The sequence below is a fragment of the Condylostylus longicornis genome, unplaced genomic scaffold, assembly GCF_029603195.1.
Source record: "Condylostylus longicornis isolate FDR11 unplaced genomic scaffold, ASM2960319v2 ptg000096l, whole genome shotgun sequence".
Taxonomy (NCBI): domain Eukaryota; kingdom Metazoa; phylum Arthropoda; class Insecta; order Diptera; family Dolichopodidae; genus Condylostylus; species Condylostylus longicornis.
The window spans coordinates 200,953-207,458 of record NW_026578064.1 but is presented as its reverse complement, the minus strand read 5'-3'; positions in this window follow the sequence as shown (position 1 = coordinate 207,458).

The following is a 6,506-nucleotide window of genomic DNA, read 5'->3' as shown; positions in this document are numbered from 1 at the left end:
TGTTTCCTAATTAACTTGATGATATTTTATTAAAGGAAAAATCAAAAAATGTGGTAGTAATTGGAGACTTAAACTTTGATATTTTGAAAGAATCACGTTTCAAAGAAATGTATATGCGAGTATTATCAATGCACGGCTTGTCATTTTTATTACATGCATTGACCATATTTTTTTAAGGCAACAAAATCGTATTGGGGGCTTTGAAATCTTAAAAGCAGATTAAATCTTAATTTAGGTATTACGGATAATAATACTATTTCTTTAATTTTAAATCCTTATAATCCGTCTCCGTGCATTTCTGATTCAGAATATATTTCTAATTCAGAAAATATAACTGTATATATAAATATACAGTTATACCGGAAGCAAACTTCAGTCTTGCTTATGATAAATTCATCGAGCTACTAAATTTTCATACTTCTGAAAGTTCCACTGAAACAAACGAAGTTAAAGTAAATAAACGAAAACTAAAACCTTTGATGACAGGTATCTTTTAAATTAAATTAAAATTAAAAATGAATTTGGCTTAAAATGCCGAAGTTATCCTGGTAATGAAACTTTAAAAACGGAGCTCAAAGTATTCTGCAAAGATATAAATTTTGCGTAATACATATTCGTTCTAGTAACTCTAAAATGGAATGGAAGGTGGTCAATGACATTTTAAATAAGCAAGTTCCTAACATTTTATTCGAAAAATTAATCAAAAAAAATCTGATGTGGTCAGCACATAACCGACCGCATTATGTATTGTCTAGTTGAGTTACAGAATATTAAAAAAATGTCTGTTAAATACTTGTTTAAAATTTTTAGGACATTGGTAAGCTTATAGTTAACATACATAGAAAAATGTAAATTTGGCTCTTAGTACAGTTTCGTTTTGTGCTACCCGAATTCCCTGATATGCCCACCAGTTAGTTTTGGTAATAACCAGAACTCAAATATGAAATTTCAAGAAATTCCATCAATTCGTTCCGTAGATATGGTGAAAAATGTAAAATCGGCCCGCAAATCAGCTTTCGAGCCCTGATGAAAGATCAGAATATTTATATGTTCATTATTTTAATACGAGGAATTCCAATATTAAATTTCAATGAAATCATTTGATTATTTCTCTTTATATACACAAAAATGTATATTTGGCCCGTAGTCTAGTCTCCGATCTGATCTCGTCTAGTTGCCGATGCCTGATCTTTCCAAAAAATTTACATATTCATTGTTTTGATACGAGGAATTCTTATATTAAATTTCAATGAAATTGGTTGGTTATTTCTCTTTTTATACACAAAAATGAATATTTGGCCCGTAGTATCCGCCTAGTTGCCGATGCCTGATTTCTTCCAAAGCATAGGAATTTTCGCGGACGATCGAGCAAAGCTTATATATGAAATTTCAAGTAAATCGGTTGAATAATTTCTTCAAAATGTTCAAAAATGTAAAATAGGCCCGCTAAAAAGTGCAGTTCCCGAGACCTGATATATCCCAAAAGTTGATCAATCCGTGCCATGGTGGAAATAAACTTACATATAAAATTTCATCAAAATCGATTCAGCAGAACTTGAGATACACGCGTGCACACACAGACCGACACACCGACAGACCGACAGACCGACAGACCGACAGACCGACGGACCGACAGGTTGCTAAAAATAGTTTACTTACACTTCCCTACTATTGAGAAGTGCATTCCCACCGAAAACTCGACATGCAAAATTTGTTGCCATCACATGACCTACCTATTGTTTACACAATACGGTCGGTAAAAAGGGTGGTTCATTATTTGAATAAAATTAATTTTTTTAGCAATAAGCAATTTGGATTTTCCCAAAATTATATTCAAGTTTAAACTTTAGTGACCACATGGCTGCATAGATATTACTAAGGTATTCGACACCATCGATCATAAAATTTTGATTTCAAAATTAGAAAGAGCTGGCTTCAGAATTTTTATGTTGGATTTTATTCGTTATCTATATCTTTAATCTATATAAATTACTTTTCAATAAATCTTTTAAAGGTGTCGTCACAGGCTTTGCTGATGATTTCTTTGCATTTGCATATAGAAAAAAGTTTAATCTGTCTGAAAGTTAGCTTGGAATCGGATATGGAATTGATTAGATCTTGGTTCATAAAAATTTTTAACTTAAAAAAGGTAAGTATTTCCGTTTTGGATTTAATTTTTTATTCAGCTGACTGCGAAAAAATAACCTGTACAAGTGGATGCTGTATTAGTAATACATCGATAATTTAAAATTTTACCTGCTCTTCAAATTGTTTTAAAATCGAGTCTGTAGAAATTTTCAAAGACTTAGGAGTAACCATTGACGGTAATTTAAATTGGAAACTCCATGTACCATCTTCAGAAATATTTACTATTTTGTTTAGGAAATTTTTATTTTCTAAGAAATTTTTACTCGAGGGGCATACTTTTAAAAATTTACTATGGGATAGTGCACTCTAAAATTCAATATCATATAGTAGGGGCTTACTTTTAAAAATTCACTATGCGATTAAAATTCAATATTTTAATAGAATTATTTATGAATGGAATAGGAGGTCCCATCGTTGGCCAAATTTTGTAGGATCTAAGTTGCTTCCTTAAGTAAAGAAATCTTCATGCCTATAAATTTTTAATAGCGTTTGTCAAAAAACTTCAATGCTGGTTCGTATGTTCAATCTATACAATGTAAGAGTTAACAATTTAAATTTGGTAAATATTCCTTTAAGTCGTAAAACCCACTATAAAAAATGTTTTGATACATTAGCTCCGGTCTATTTTAATAGGCTCCTTTCTAATATTAAAATAATTCATGATATTCAAAGTTCTCAAGAAAGGTAAAATGTTGGTTATTAACCATTAAATATTTTGAATTTGAAAATATTAATAAAGTTGGGTCAAACCAATGGTTTGTATTGTAGCACTTTTCCCTTCAACAAAGTGAAACTTCTGCTTTTAAATACAGTCTACGTATACCTATTACTCTATTAAAATTATTTTCATTCATATTTAACTATTTCTAGGATTGCATATATTTAGGATGATGCATTCATGCAGTCTTTGAAATAAAGCAAAAATTAATATAAAGAGGGGTTAACATAATGCTCGATTTTAAGGGTTAATTGTGTGAGTTAAGAAAAATAATTATATTTTTTAATGTCATGGAATTTACTGCTAGCTTTTTATGTTTATAGAAATTTGAAAACGTTTGCGGTTTCGGAAATATAAGGCACCAAAAATTCAAATTTTACAAATTTCAAGAGGCAATAACTTGAGAGGGGGTGGAGATGGAAAAAAATTTTCTTCTAACGAAATGAACTATTTGTTAATGTCTATAAGCCCCTAAAATTTTAAGCTTCTACAAGCTGGGGTCTAGAAGAAAAACGAAATCAATAATTTGGAAAAAAAAGACTTTAGATAACGGTAAATTTGAACGGCCATTTTGTTTTTCTCAAGTTTATCTGTAGTACACCGCACTAGGGGAAGCAAGCTGCTGCCTTTCTGCGTTTGCAAAATTTCAAAAATGCTTATGGTTTCATTGCAACAAATAGTTAAAAAAGGCCATTTTTTAGGGTTTTGGGGGGGTATAACTTCTAGAGGGGGGGAGATAGGTAAAAATTTTGTTCTACGGAAATAAGTTTCTAGTAAAGATCTATATACGTAAAAAATTTCAGCTTTCTAGAAGTTTTGTAAACAGACACACGGACAGACGGACGGACGGACGGACGGACGGACGGACGGACGGACGGACGGACGGACGGACGGACGGACAGAGTGAAACTAATAAGCACTTTTTTTCAAAATTTTTTTGGAAAAGTGCGAAAAAGTAATTTCAGTCGTTTCAATTTTAACTAGAATTCTCTCTTTTGAAAGAGAATGGTTTAAGAATAAATAATTAAACAGTGACTTTTTGCAATTTTAACTCAATAGTCTACATTCTTCTTTTTCTCTTATTTTTTCTCTCTATCGTTGTAATAGTTATAACGATTTTGATGAGACACTACTTTTTTATTTCTTCCTTTTATATAATATACTAGTCGTGTGTGCTTGCATTGCAAGCCTTGCAAGTATGATGCCTGTAGTTTTGAAATTGTGTTCCATTCTGTGGCTGAGATATTTTAAGTTTACTTTATTTCTTCAAAAACACACCCATAATATACATATAGATATGTTTTTTCCTGATAAATAATAACATAAAACTTAAAACTTAAAATAAAAAAGTTCTGAGAAATAATTACCTAAAAATACATAATTAAACAAATAATTAGTTCCTTTGAAATCTAATACCTTTTTTATTTTAAAACTTCTAAATTTATTTTAAAACTTCACTTTGAGTTATGTCGCATAAAATCGTAAAATACCTTCTACAATAAACACTTTTAGCCATAAATTATTGTTAATTATAAACTACAATTCATGCACGTATGTATTTGGTATACATGCGAATAAAACGCGTGACTGTAGAATGAGGTAACACCAATACTAACGTATATAGGGTAATACGTATTGCTTACGATTTCTATGCGAAAAGTCTCAGGTTCGAACCCTGCAAAATGCGATTTGCCAGATCAACTTTTTTTATTCATAATTTTATTTTTTTTAAAATAAAATTAAAAAACCTTCACCCTTACCAAATCAATATCAGCGAGTTTCCGTTCTAAAAATTTTACCTTACTTGTAAAAAGTTTAATGCAATAGAATAACATTTTCTTATAAAATTTTACCCTAAAAATATATTGTCAAGGAGTTTAATGTAAACTTATGTTTTGCTTTCTAATACATGTTGCAACAGATCCCGAAAAGAATGCACAACTAAATTCATATGTACACACTTATTATAAAACAATGTAGATTTTATTAAAACAATTTTCTTAAGAAAGTTTTCATTTTTTGTTATAACTCACACTTCCAAAAATGAATTTATATACAATATTAATACTTCCAAAAGTAAGTAAAAAATTACCCCTACAGGATGTAAAACCATTTTGTAAAAAACGGTTACAAAACATCTTGGGAGGGGGTGAAGGGGGAGGGCGGGTGGAATCCTTGCTTTTTCTGGGACCCTAGAGGCAAAATTCTACCTAATGCCTTTTGTCCCATGTCTCTAGCCCTTCTAGAAGTACCCGTACTTTTTACCACCTGAGAAGTAGCTATATATATATAATGTAAAATATGATGGTTTTTGATGAGTTATACGATATATGAATAAAATATAGAATTATTAAGGGAAATTCAAGGTACTGCGTAGCCTAGTGGTTAGCGTGGTAGTCTCATAGCCAGAAGGTTATTGGATCAATGCTTGCCTGGATGTTGTATTTTTCTTTTTTTGGATTATTTTAAAAATTTTTTTTTTTATTTTGTTTAAATTTTGTGTTTTATTTTTTTTTAATATATAACTGATAAATGTTATATAAAAGTTTTAAGAAAATTTCCAAAAAAATATTCTTATAATAGTTTGGAAAAATTCGCAAAAATTTTAAGTACATAAATATGTATGTAGTATGTATATTTTTTTTAAAGCTTACTGAGTAATTTTTTTAAGCTTTCTATATGAATTTAATAATATTCAAAACTGTAGAATAAATAGAAATAAATTTTAAACGCATAATTATTATATCATGGGGGTAAACTTACAAAAATTAATTTCTCAAATAAAGAAAAGGTTTAGTCAAAAACAAAATAATAATTTATGTATGTAAAAATATGTGTATGAATGTATATATGAATATATGTGTGGTTGTATGTATATATGAATGGATTAGAATTGAAGATTTTAAAATTTTTCGTTCCAACATATGAACGTATGTACATATGAATGTATTAGAATCGAAAATTTTGAAATTTTGCTGTTGGAAAAATTATAAATAAAATTATAAATGCAAATATACGTAATTATGAATGGATACCTGTTTTTTTTAAACTGTGGGTAAACATATAGGATTGAATTTTAAACATAAAGAAAAGGTTTAGTCAAAAACAAAATAATAATTTATGTATGTAAAAATATGTGTATGAATGTTTATATGAATATATGTGTGTATGTATGTATATATGAATGTATTGGAATTTAGCATTTTTTACAGGTTTTCGCTCGAACAATAAAAATAAAATTTTAGGTAGATACATACGTACATAAATTGTGTATGTATATTTTTTTAAAGCTTGCTGACGAAACATAATATTCAAAACAATAACAAATGAAGCATTAATATTCAGTTGCCACAAAACATCTGATGTCTTTTATAAAATCTGACATTTATTTAAGTTTATTTCGATTTTTCGAAATTAAAATATATGTGAGATCATTGCATTTTCAAATATTATTTATTTCTCGGTTTGTGTTTCTAATAATAAAAATAACGTAAAACGTATCATTTATTTCTTGGTTTGTGTTTCTAATTATAAAAAGTATAAAAGAAAAACGTGCTTTTGTTATACAAAAATTTTTTCAGAAAATCTTAAAATAGAGCTATTTCGGGGCTAAAAAGTTCCAATGTCAGATTTTTCTGGG